The sequence below is a fragment of the Oncorhynchus kisutch genome, linkage group LG10 (assembly GCF_002021735.2).
Source record: "Oncorhynchus kisutch isolate 150728-3 linkage group LG10, Okis_V2, whole genome shotgun sequence".
Classification (NCBI taxonomy): Eukaryota; Metazoa; Chordata; class Actinopteri; order Salmoniformes; family Salmonidae; genus Oncorhynchus; species Oncorhynchus kisutch.
Window position 1 is genome coordinate 58,441,044 of NC_034183.2, and position 13,948 is coordinate 58,454,991.

The 13,948-nt window shown below is 43.1% G+C and overlaps 1 protein-coding gene across 2 annotated transcripts in view; it reads left to right on the plus strand.

Moving 5' to 3' along the window:
- LOC109897321 (protein TANC2) overlaps nucleotides 1–13,948 on the plus strand; it is a 137,123-nt gene that overhangs the window by 34,184 nt on the left and 88,991 nt on the right. For both annotated transcript variants that reach the window (XM_031834229.1, XM_031834230.1), the window contains exon 2: nucleotides 1,436–1,537. The gene's annotated coding sequence lies outside the window, so the exon portion shown is untranslated. The remainder of the gene's footprint in view (nucleotides 1–1,435; nucleotides 1,538–13,948) is intronic.

A 13,948-nucleotide genomic window follows, 5' to 3' on the forward strand; every position in this document is an offset into this window, starting at 1 on the left:
ATGTGCAACTTTCTTGCAGTTGAGCAGGTTCGGGTGTCGCTTACTTGAAATCCCTTGACTCGCTCCAGTCTACCGGGCTGCTCCTCCGCTTCTCATCTGTCATCTCTGGTGTTTTGGCTATAGTTCAGTCGTATCTGTATCACACATCACAATAACGTACGGGGCTTGTGTGTTGCATGCGCAAAGGAGCCTAGCGTTGCCCGTAAGTTCACTTTTAGAAAACTGAGGTAAGGCCCCTTATGTATGTCTCCTCTTGTGAGGAACATTTGTTGACTTTCCATGCGCTGTAACACCGTACCCAAACCAGCCGGGCGCCATCGTGCACACATTTATTTTGTCCCGCCACACCAAACACGATTAAGATACGCAGGTTAAAATATCAAAACAAGCTCTGAACCAAATTTATATTAATTTGTGGACAGGTTGAAACACATTTATGGAAATTTAGCTAGCTAGCTTGCAGTTGCTAGCTAATTTGTCCTATTTAGCTAGCTTGCTGTTGCTAGCTAATTTGTCCTGGGATATAAACGTTATTTTACCTGAAATGCACAAGATCCTCTACTCCGACAATTAATCCACACACAAAACGGTCAACCGAATCGTTTGTAGTCTAGTCTTCTTTGGACTTCTATAGTGATTGGCAACTAACTTTCATAAAATGTGTATTACCACCACCGACCTCCGTTCGTCTTTCAGTCACCCAGGTGGGTATAACCAATGAGGAGATGGCACGTGGGTATCTGGTTCTATAAACCAATGAGGAGATGGGAGAGGCAGGACTTGCAGCTCGATCTGCGTCAGAAATAGAACTGACTTCTGTTTTAACCCTTGGCAACGCAGACGCTCGTTGGCGACGCGAGCAATGTGGGTGTAATAATTGCATGTCTAAATTTATTTTGCAACGCTCCCGCATGCGATGTGAGCGGTGTAGTCAGCATGTTCAGGTGCGCCTTTGAATTATAATTTTTATTTATAATTTTTTTATTTATGAGATGAACACAAAAATGTAGGGGGGAGAAAGAGTAAAATAACAAAGGGTGTCCAGAATGAATGTTGAAAAAGGATTCTAACAGATCTGAGTTTTTATTTTCTTCATGTTTTTCATGGCTCGGCCTTGGCAGAATCTCTCTCCCTCTCTTCTCCCAGGGGAGGAGTCAATCAATCAAATGTGTTTATAAAGCCCTTTTTACATCAGCAGATGTCTCAAAGTGCTATACAGAAACCTAGCCTAAAACCCCAAATAGCAAGAAATGCAGGAGAAGCTAATGTCTTAATTAAAAATCCCAATCTCCTATGTTGTCTGCCATGCAGTCTAAGAATTTAAACTTTAATCGAAAATGAGACGGTGTTATTCATTTAGCGGGTTATGCAAAGGTTGGATGTAATGCTGACTGTTGACACTATGAATCACTTACTGATGATTTCCCTTTTGCAGGATACACCAGCATGCATCAGTTGGGAGATGGGAGAAGGGCTTAGGCTTGAGCCCGTTGCTGCCCCACCCATCTCACTGTGAGGCCTTTGTCTCCTACTCATGGTAAGTCCCCACAGCCTATATCCCAGAAACAATTTTTTTTCATGTGATGTGCATGTCATGTGCTATTGTTTAGATGTCATGGTATACCACAGAAAAAGTCAGGGGACAGTCGCTACAAACAATGCCAGTTTTGTCTGAGCACAGGGACAGTGTTCATGACTGTGAGAAACTGAATATCTGGTTGAAGTTGGTCCGTTGTGAGTAGCCTAACTGTCCATCAAACTGTCAACTCTACAAAACCACATTTGACATTTTTGATAGGAAACAACAGAGGCTATGTCCCCATTATACGGTCTGGATGAAACTGTTCAACTTCTATAAATGTACATCCTCTCTCAGCTCCAAACTACTCTTTCTCTACACTATTCCAACTACGACCAATAAATTGTAATACTTCCCTAGATAGAACTGTTGGCAGAGGTAAGGTAGGCAATGGTAATTCCACATGTGTTGCAGTTTTATATTCCTCGTGACAAAAAATATACTATTTTTTGCATTTAAGCCTAAAAACGCTTTTCAATTCATAAAAAGTTACTTTCTCTACAGAAACTTCAATATCTATTGGAAAATTGAAGATACAAATTGGATTTGCTAAACATCTGATGCTGGAGCTGTCAAAGATGATGGGTCAGTTGTATATCCAGCCATACACTTAGCATGTGTACATTTGTGAGAGATGGGCTATGTCATTTACATGTACCTGGTTTTTCAAAACAACAGCAAGGCAGGTACTTAACAAAGCTCTCCTTTCAATGTTGCTATAGCCACAAGCTAGAATTCATTGTCCTGATTGGTGACATTGTTTTGGGAACAACAAAATCCAGTTGATGGGTAGGAAGTAACAAGTGACTGATCAAAACATCTCACTGCTCACGGATATCAAACGACTCCAATAACGCACAAAACGGCAACAACCAGAAAGACCAACTTCCACCAAGAATTGCCACGCATCCCGTACTCATTTAATGCAATAAAGCGACAAGTGAGACCCAAACAAAGCCAGCCCTGTGTTGAGCTCAGTAGCCCTCTCCCTAGCCTCTCTTTAGAGAACACTCTCTTGTTGTCTTCTCACAGAGCTGAGGCGAGCATCACCATGTCCGCTCAAGGCTCATCTAATTATCCAGTGGCCGCCCAGCCGTGAAATTGGCGTTTGGTTGTGAAATTGAGCCAGTGTGGCTGGAGGAGACCTTGGTGTTTTGAGAGACCGTCGCAAGGTCCCTTTTCTTTAGAACGGAGAAGGGCCGGGCGAGGAGGAGGAGACAACGAATGGCGTATCCAGCCCGGCCAATTCAAGGCGGCCATAATGAGCATAACAACAGCGAGGGCAGGCGTACCACAGTGGATTAGCAGCGGATTATTACCTTTGATCTGTTATGAAGAGGGAGGAGCTAGGCAAAGGGCAATTAGCTGAGAGGCAGCCAACTGACTGATTTCTTTTGTGGCTGTTGTCGAGGGGAGTAAGATATACTGTGCTGTTCGCATAAGACGTGATGGTTGAATGGGGTAGTGTGAAAGAAACCGTCAGGGAGTGGATTTTCATGGTGGTGGTGCATTTGTAGATGGAAATCCATAAATCAAAGACAGTTTTGAATGGTTTCTGGGGTATTTCTATCTTAAATTAATTTGTATTAATGTAACAATTCTGATTTCTAGAGGCACTTCTGTAGTAGGCCAATGCTTTATATAATCATACCGGCTAATGGAGAGAATAATTGGAAAAGTATTTCACTGTATTTTCAGTGACTCGTTTTATTGACATGTCAAGTGAACGGACAGGCTGGTGCCCAGCTAATTGTTTGACCATTTCTTGGGGATTTCATGAGATTAGGATGTAAACCTCTCTCATGATTTGCTTGTGGTTTGATCTGTTTGTTACGCAAGAGGACATGATGGGGCACGGAGGGATGAAAACATTACCAATGTTTTATGAGGAGGTTTAGAGACGGACCTAATGCCTTTTGAAGGGGTTATTAATAATGACTTATCAAACAACCTTTACAATCAGGTAAGTGTGATAGATCCCTAGGGTCTACTTCCATGGATAAAATCGCTCCATAAGATTTTGTAACCCATGCTCAAGTGGTCCAACTCAGCGCTACTGCTTTATACCTTTCCTTGATGAGATAGCTGCTGCGTTACTTAGTAAATGCTTTTGCTAATGACGTGTTCATGAAAAGTATCAGAAGGACTATTAAATTTGCTCGGCATTTAGCATTAGCCTAAAGCCTTTAAAACATTCTGGCGCAATTAAATAGTTAAACTCGGCCGTCGAGAACCACTGCGACGTCTCGCTTTCGAGCACCGCTGTGTTTAAGGTATTAGCTCGCCACCTGTGATCAAGGGACAAAGCTACTGTGTGTTATTTTAAGCACAGGCATCTTTCTCAAATGTCTGCTGTTTTTAATTGTCTTCAAGCAAGTCAGTTTGCTTTTATGCACATTCATTAATTTAGACAACCTTCGCTGTTGTCATGAGCAGTTCAATTTCAAATGTTTTCAAACCAAATAATCTTCACCTATGACCTGCGTATCTTGTAGGTAAAGCGAATTGTTTTCCCCCCTGTATGATTTGCAAAACAAGCCGCCCTTGACGCATACTGTATTCCCCCAGCATGATTGTGCTGTCATGTACATTCACTAGAACTAACAATTTATTTAGCTCCGATAGCCAATTAGACTGTCTGCGTGAGGCCTGGTCTGTTTGCTGAGACCCACTCAGGCGTTGGAGTGCTTATTAGTTATCTGCCTTCTTGGGGGTCTGGGTGGACAGCAAACCAGTTTGGATTGACAGAGCGCCTCAGCCCTCGTTGTCCAACCGTTTACGTCGTGTCATTGGATACTCATGTCATTGGATGCTCACACTGCCACTCAAGATTAGACAATCCTTCCAGGTCCAGCATTAGTGAGATGTCACTCATCAGGCCGGCAGCAACATGAGCAATTATCATGTTGTTCTTTTAGTTGCAAATCGGAGTAGCCCAAGCCGTGGTTAAACTCGGATAGGAGCTCACGGCAGACATTTTGTCAGACAATTCATGCCTTCATGGACGTTGACATAGTCACAGCCCTCCCTCTCTTTCTCACACATCTTTCTCTGTATTTTCTCTCACCTCCCATCTCTCACTCTACTTCTCATGATGTAACTCGCTAGTTCTCAGTCTGTTCTCTCATTCCTTTTTGAATTTATTTTAATATCCTCCCTTTCTCCTCACCAAACTTAACTTCAGACACAAGTGAGGTGAGGAGGTGGAGGGAGGGAGAACGAACATAATGCAGAGAGGGAGAACGAACATAAGATTGGCGTAATTACAGAGCGCCTTGTTTCCCATGGTCAGGAGGACTGAGTCCGAGTACAGCAATAACCGTAAACAGGCTTTGTTCGTCCTCTCGTGTACTTTTGTATTGTTTGTCCTTTTTTGTATATATTTCAATTTTATTTTCAATCTCTTTTCCATTTTAAATCAATTATACCTTCCGGTAACCTGCCTCACGCAATGTGATACGGCTCCGCTATTTATTTTAAACATTATAGCCAGAACCACCTAGCCATCAGAAGCTAGCCATCAGCAGCTAACCAGCTAATTAGCCACAAGCTATTTAGTCATTGCTAGCGGCCTTTACCTTCTGCACAGATACCAGCCCTTTTTTTTTGCCTTGATAATACCTGCCAGTCTACCAGTATCGGACTGTTTCTCCACTACAACGCCGGATTCCTGCTGTAAACCCTGGACCATTACTCTTGGTCTTCACAGCTAGCTAGCTGCCACCAAGTGACCCAGTATCAAAGCTAGCCCTGAGCCAGGCCCACCTTCCGGCCTACTCAGTTGTTCACCCGGACTCCACCCCAAACACGGCTAGAATCCACTACTCCACCGGATCCTTGCTGTAAGCTCTGGACAGATTACCGCTGCTACCGAGTGGCTGTAGTGGCTAACGCCCCTGCCCCAACGCTGGCACCAGTTAGCCGTGAGCCAGGCGCATCTCCCGGCTAGCAAACTAAATTACTACAATACCTATTTGGCCATCTGGCTTTTTACCATGATTAAATGGACAGTCCAGCAGGCATCAGCTATGTAGCCAAGTGATAATAGGGTCCAGGGGACAGCACTCCGCCAACCCTGATGTTCATGGCGTGTCTGAATCGATATCATAACCACCTTCGATAAGAGACATTACTGTGCAGCCGTCTTCATCGACCTGACCAAGGCTTTCGACTCTGTCAATCACGGTATTCTTATCGGCAGACTCAATAGCCTTGGTTTCTCTAATGACTGCCTCGCCTGGTTCACCAACTACATCTCAGAAAGAGTTCAGTGTGTCAAATCGAACGGTTCTGACCTAGAATATGTGGACAACTATAACTACCTATCTAGGTGTCTGGCTAGACTGTAAACTCTCCTTCCAGACTCATATTAATCATCTCCAATCCAAAATCAAATCTAGAATCTGCTTTCTATTTCGCAACAAAGCCTCCTTCACTCACGCGCCAAACTTACCCTCGTAAAACTGACTCTTCTACCGATCCTCGACTTCGGCGATGTCATCTACAAAATAGCTTCCAATACTCTACTCAGCAAACTGGATGCAGTCTATCAGTGCCATCCGTTTTGTTACCAAATCACCTTATACCACCCACCACTGCGACCTGTATGCTTTAGTCGGCTGGCCCTTACTACATATTCGTCGCCAGACCCACTGGCTCCAGGTCATCTATAAGTCTTTGCTAGGTAAAGCTCCGCCTTATCTCAGCTCACTGGTCACGATAACAACACCCACCCACCGGTAGCACATGTTCCAGCAGGTATATCTCACTGATCATCCCCAAAGACAACACCTCATTTGGCTGCCTTTCCTTCCAGTTTTCTGCTGCCAGTGACTGGAACGATTTGCAAAAATTGCTGAAGCTGGAGACTTATTTCCCTCACCAACTTTAAACATCAGCTAACCGATCGCTGCAGCTGCACATAGTCCATCTGTAAATAGCCCACCCAATCTACCTACCTCATCCCCATACTGTTTATTTACTTTTCTCCTCTTTTCCACACCAGTATCTCTACTTGCACATCATCATCTGCTCATTTATCACCCCAGTGTTAATCTGCTAAATTGTAATTCTTCGCTGCTATGGCCTATTTATTGCCTACCTCATGCCTTTTGCACACACTGCATATAGACTTTCTTTTTCTACTGTGTCATTGACTTGTTTATTGTGTTATGGGCTTGTTTATTGTTTATTCCATGTGTAACTCTGTTGTTTCTGTCGCACTGCTTTGCTTTATCTTGGCCAGGTCGCAGTTGTAAATGAGAACTTGTTGTAAATGAGAACTTGTTCTCAACTAGCCTACCTGGTTAAATAAAGGTGAAATAAATACAAATAAACAGAGCCGCGGCATGAAGCAGATTTCTTTTTTCGAGGCGGTCGAGTACACAGTGGAAGCGTTCGTTCGTCGGAGGTCTCTCCTGATGCAGATTGCAGCAGATCTGCCAGTGGCGTTGTTATTTCACGTCATTGACGTGACTGTTTAGTTGATGGGTTAGACATATGTACTATCAAGAGGTTTATGCACTCAAGTGTGTACTAGTAGACTCCCACGAAATATACACACCGTAGACGAAGCCCCCCCACACCAGCACATTTACAAATGGATGCCATTTCCCCCTTCCTGTTTGATCGCTTGAGTGATGAAGCCAATGTAATCCCACTACCGCTCTTTTCAAACCCCCTCATCACCCTCCATACCGACAGCCCTTGTGCATCTATAGGCCACTCAACACCCCCTAGGGGGAGGTATAGCAATCCCCTGAATTCCCTCATCTCATGATACATCTTTCCCTTCGGTTCAGTGCTCACAAAGAATGTACTTTCTTTACATCAAAGTTGTCCAAGATCAGTCACTGTTCTAGGTCTCTTCTACTGCTCTTTTCTCCAACTGCCCCTCCCCCACTCCATCTCTCTTTCTGTTTTTCATATTACCTCATCTTGTCCTCGTGCATCATTCTGACCGGCTGTGTAAGCTGAAACCTTGGCTTCTGGTCCTCCCACACTGCCTGTAAACTCCAGAACACAACTGTACTGAGAGATAGTCTACCAGGCTGCAGAGAAGAACAGATTGTTTTCTGAGACCTAGGGCATTCTATTTCGGGTTGAACTGGTCTGATGTTGATGATAATGTGGATGATGTTGATGTTGGTTACATTTGATATTGATGATGATGATGATGGGGATTATGATGAATATACTCTCTGCTCTCTACCAGTGTATGGGTACAGAAATATCTGATTTGACAACCCACTGAGCCCCTAAAGCCTCCTCCACCTGAAATCATAATTTCCAGCAGTGAAGAGGAAGAATCGAAATCAATGAATAATTTAAACTAAAAATAGAACCCTAGCTGTCAGATTTTTTTTGTATTTCCTTCTCATGCCATCGTGTTGCAGCGGATTGAATCAGCCAGTGGCTGGTGTTAATAGTCAAGTCTTACTGACAGACTTGACATGCATTCCTACAGCCCATCTAGTACTCCTCAAAGATCTCTCAATGGAGTGTCCAGTACCTCTGTGACTCCCACTAACTTGATCTGCTGGTCGGTCACCTGTGCCACTACTACTGTTTCAGTGCCACTACTTAACCCCTGTAACCAGTGCTTAATTCGTAAATCGCGAGTTTCCGGAACACATAGTGAGGGGGGAGGGTTGATTATCCGGGGGGCTCTGAGGTAGCAGCGCAGTAGGCAAACAGCCAAGTACCCTGCTGTCTACGGTGGTGAAATGTACAGCACTCTCCAAGGTGCTGATTAATTCAAAGCATTTTAGATACCACTGCAGTATGCATGCCCACATACTTGTGTAAACCCAGCAGCTATACTCATGTCCGAATTTCTTATATCCTAATTTTCTAGACATCAATGTACAGCAACATTTTTAGACAACACTGCAGAACACCGGCCGTATGCTCAGCTGTGGGGTTTACAAGACCTGACTTTCATATCATTTTCAAGACATCGATGTAGCAGTAGAACAAATATCACAATATCAGAATATAACTTAAAATAAAATAAATCACTAGGCTACAGTAGAACACACATATGAGCATATATAGGCTTCCTGCCTATGTGATAATATGAATCAGATTGCCTTCACAGTACAGGATTTTTTTTTTCCCGACCGTAGTTTTCAAAACCTCCCACAATGACTCTCCCCATGTCAAGTTCATTTAAAACTCCCGATGGTCAATTTCTTGCGCAAAGCCATGAGTGGCTGTGACATTTAGCTGCCTTCTAAGGCTGTTCTGAAGACTGGCTGTGGTGTTAACTATAATCTGGGTGTCTCTTTAGCCTCGTCTATAAGGCTTGCTGCCACCAAATGCACCTTGGTTCGGGCATGTCCAAAAAACTATTTTCTGTGGGCTCTTTGTTTTTTTGTTTAATTTACTGTACATGCCACCCACTATTTTGCTAGTTTAATCCCTCCAGTCATTTCTAGACCCAAGCTCAGTACCTTTTTGCATGTTGTCCAGCCCAACTTTTTAATTCTGCATGACAAGCCAGGGGTTATACATTTGCTTGTTCTTGAACTACTTTGTTGGTGGTTGCACTGAAAAAGTCTGTTTAGTTGGTGCACTTGATTCAGTAATCCACCTTTCCCTTAGTTCAAAATGCATACAAAGGAATCCCAAAAGTTACCAATAAACTTTGTCCAAACAAGTCAAACAAAGTTTTTAATCAATCCTCAGGTACCCTAATACGTAAATAAACTATAACATTTAAGGCGGAGAATAGTATGTTCATTACCGGAGATAAATAACAAAGTGTGCGCCCTCATCCACGCGCGCCACAAGACTACAGTCAAAATGAGAGCCACCTAGAAAAACTACAAATTTCTAGCATTTTTCAATAAACAAGCCTGAAACCCTTTCTAAAGACTATTGACATCTAGTGGAAGCCATAGGAACTGCAATCTGGGAGGATTTCCTTTGATTTTCCCATAGACAACCATTTCAATGGGCGGTGCCCTCAAAATAATTCCAGATGGATTCTCCCCGGGTTTTCGCATGCCATATCAGTTATACTCACAGACATTTATTTTAACAGTTTTAGAACCTTTTTTCTATCCAATACTACCAATTATATGCATATCCTAGCTTCTGGGCCTGAGTAACAGGCAGTTTACTTTGGGCACCTCAGTCATCCAAACTTCCGAATACTGCCCCCTATGCCTAAGAAGTTAACACTGATTGCTTTCATTAGAATGTCTACAGTGCGAACAGTGACACACTCAATAAATCTTGAGGTACTGGATCCGGGAAAATAGGTGCCGTAACAAACAAAAGTAAAATCCGAAAGGCGCCGGACCCTGTTTCGTCAGGATCCGCCTGAAATTAAGCACTGCCTCTAACCCTTTGTCTTGGTCAGGGTTTTCTCCCTATTGGTCCTCTCGGTGACCACAGGGAGTTTGTGGTTGTTGACATGCCCATATAGATGTACTCGCAGGGGGAGAAGGAACGCATTTTACCAGGTAGAAAGGCATTGACTTCAAATCAAAGGACAACACGATGGCAGCTAGAGGATCCTGGGAAGCTCTTGCTAGATACAGAACTTTTGTTTAGTTCCGCATCACAGTGGTAAAAGTAATCTGTTTGTAGTCAAATAATATTTAGGCTAGCTAGGAATCCAAACAGTCCTTGTATCTGTGTGGTTTTTGGCTCACTGTGTCTATTCCTGCCAAGGACACTTCATTTTCGGATCAACACATGGTTTCCATTAGGAGGTCCAGAAGTGCCAGTGTCAAGCAAGGTTGTTTATTACCAAATGTAGATAGCAACTAGGCTACCTGACAGCCAAGCTATGTCCAGATGGAGACACACCAATTCTGTACAATCAGTTGTTCCAAAATCTAAGCTCCTTCTCCTTTTTCAGATTGGAAAAGAAGTCATTTGTGAAGGCTTCTGGTTGGTATTTGCACGTTGTCAGTTTTAACAATAATTAGTTCCCCTCACAGTGTTGTCTTTAACACTTCTGTGTAGGGTACGTTAAACAATGTAGCATGTATTTAGCACTTCGAAGCTCATTAGTGAGAAGTTAATTTTGGAAATTGTGCCAATTTTTCTCTGTTCATATTTTGTCCACTGGGTAAGCATTTAGTAACATAGTATGTCTTATTTCCTTACCCCAAATAGCTTCTGTATCTTATGGTTAAGGCTAATTAATTGATGGCTAATTAGATTTGTGTTAGCCTCTGAGAATTGACCATCACCACAACGATGTGTTACCAGGAATCCCCAGACTCATGAGTGATCGACCAAAAAGCAAGTACCTTTCTGTACCTCGCTGCCTCTTTTCAACGAGGTTAATGTTTTAGTGCTGCTTAACTTTAATTAGAGGTGCTGGCTGGCCTCATCTGGTTCCACTCAGTCACTCCTCTGTCGCACAGACAGACAGAGCCAGGTCTCTAATAGCAATACTGGAGCAGCAGTGAAAGGGTGCGAGACATTTTACATGCAAACAACATGGCCTTCGTCTTCTCCCTCTCTTATTATCCCCTTCTCCCTCTCTTATTGTTTTGAATGTGTTTGTGGTTAGCCTATTGTTCGTTATCCACACAAACCTGCACCCATGTTTGGACTGTAGAGGAAAGAGTCAAGTTCTCAGTCAATAAGCCCTTAAAACTACGGTATGTGGGGGTGTGTTAATCTGTTTTGGATGATTGCTCCCTCACCTCTGAACCATGGTTACCTTGTCTGACTGCAAATGTAAGTTAAATGCAGTTTCCTAAGCAGAAAAGCCTATTCTGTTCAAGCGAGGGAAAGCTGTGGTTACAGTCTTAGCAGTAGATGGTTTACCTGTGGACAGACGTTTTTCTCTTTCCATTTCCAGAGCTGCTCAGACTCTGCTTAGTGTGTTTGCTGGGCTACTGGAAAGAGAACGGAATGGGGGATTGCTTTTGGAAACCAATTTCACCCCTGCTCCGCTGACAGGAACCCCCCTCAGTTTTCAGAGATCCTTGAATAACGGCTTCACTTGCAGCCCCACTCTTCTCATCATGTCAGTGGCCTACTTGTTACTCCACACAGACATCTTGTAAACATGGGTGTCACTCGCATGAGCGGCAGTGTTCAAAGCATACCCCTCACTAATTGCTGTATGAATGCCTTGGTTTTTCGCCCCAGGCGCAAGGATGTGGGAAGTCAATAGAGTTTGCAGAGAGAGGGCTCATTAGACTGTACAGAGTTTACGACAGAGGCCCCCAGACTGTAATGCTGCAGTTTGTTGGGGCTACAATTACACCTTGCACACATTGAAGGCTCCCCACCATCAACCTGCCCCTCTCAGAAAGAAAGGAACCTATTTGCTTTTGACTTCAAACCATTGTTGGTAGGCCACAACCAGAGTAAGTGCAGCGAAGACGGTCCTTATCCCATACTGTCATTTGTCTAAGCTGCTGAAATACAGACACTCATGTGGTTCTGCTGCAATCAGGCTGAAGGTTCGGTCTTCTACTTCACGTCTGGGAAGAGGTGAAATAGTCAACATTTAACCAGGGCTCGCCTCTCAACCACAACCTTTCCAGAGCTCACTGCCATTGGGTTCAATAGTTTTGCCCATAGCCTAAGCGGAGGCTGTCTCACGTAGAGAAGACTCATCCTCCTGATAGGGTTCGACATGTCTCTCAGGGAATGGACACAACCTTTACCAGGCTGTAGGAACCATCTACAGACCCTTGTCTACCCTTGTATCTCTTCTTTGGCTCAAGGCTTAATGGAGGAGCACATCAGACTGACTTACGTCTAAATGAGGGATCCATTGTTCTCTGATTACAGAACGGCTAGGGAAGAGATTCTATGCCAAGTCATCCTCAAATGAGACGAGACATTACAGTATTTCCAATGTTATAATTAGCAAGTAACCTAGCATCTGAACATTTGACAGATTCCATTGTCACCTTAATAACAGACACAGCAGTGATGAGAAAGGTCCTCTGTATTCCAAAGCTCCCAATCTGCACATTATCGACAACACTTGCCTCAAACCTTTCATTTTTCATTTTCCATTTTCTTGTTCTTTAAAAAAAATATATTCTCTCTCAGCCCTCTCTTGCTCCATATCCATAGGTCTCTGTGTCATCACTCACTCACACTATCTCCGCATCATCACATTCATGTCTGTGAGATGTGGGTTTGTGTGTCTGTCAGAGTCTTGAGGGACACGTCGTCTGGCCCATGTGATTGATTAACAGCTTGTGTGTACTAAAGCCCCCCTGGGATGTTGTGGCCATCAGTGGTTTTTACATAGGCCTGCTCCCTGAAGACATCAGTTTTCACAAAGCTTTTCACAATTTAGTGACTTTGAAATGAAAAATCTAATTTGATTGAATGTGAGTTTACTACTCTGACATTACATGAAAACAGGCTGTAATGCCACGCAAACTGCCTCAAATTGGTTCCCTTTGATAAGGTATTTATTAAAAGTTTTTTTACATTCTTGTAAATCAGTTCATATTCTGGATTACAGTATAGCATGAGGGTCTAACGCTGCTATACACCTAGTTTCTCACTCATGTCAAGTGTTGTGGGAATCTTTTTGGGGCGATCTTATAGGCGTCATGGATGGTAGGTTATCCCCTTAAGGTCAATGTCTGCGTTCCCCCATGGAAATATAATTAGCATAATAAAAAATTGTATCAGTTTACATTGGATGCATCTCAATCCACCGCACTAATGCAACTGCTGTGAAAGGTGACAGAGCTAGAGTGGTGTTTGTCAGACCATGAGACATCCCTAAAATCGGTCTTCTCACAAAATCATCTGAAGCGTCCGAACAGTTTGGCCTAAACACTAATATGAGCCATCTGTGGAAAGGTGATACTCTCACGAGGACGTCAGTCTAGGACGTACACAGGGCTCACGAGACGTCCCCTGTTGAAAAAATGTGTGGAAGCATTTAAAGAGTTTCTTTAGTGCCAAAAATAAGGGGTTAAATAAGTGTTTTTTTTTTAAATAAGAAAGATCAGGAAACATTTTTTTTATCTCTTAGATATAGGACAGACACTTCAGAACAAACTTCCTTTAGATTTTTGGGAGGGACTGTTGTTCCATGTAGTGAATCTGTTATTCAATGCGTTTGAATGTGCTAATAGCAGTAAGGCCAAACATTTGTTTTCATCAAGTATTTTTTTAAATATATTTTTTGGGGATACTTCAAGGAGACTTAAAATTCCAAATCAAATAGCAACGATTCCATACAGCTTAGTAGTACCCCCGGCTTAGACAGTGCTTAGACTCTTATGGGTTATACACAGAGCAGCTCTCTCTCTCGCTCTCTCTGTTTCAAATCCACTAAGGTTCTTTGTACTTCGAGTGTAGACTGCTAAGCCTACGTCTTTAATGACGCGCTTGACAACAAACTTTTCTGGCTGA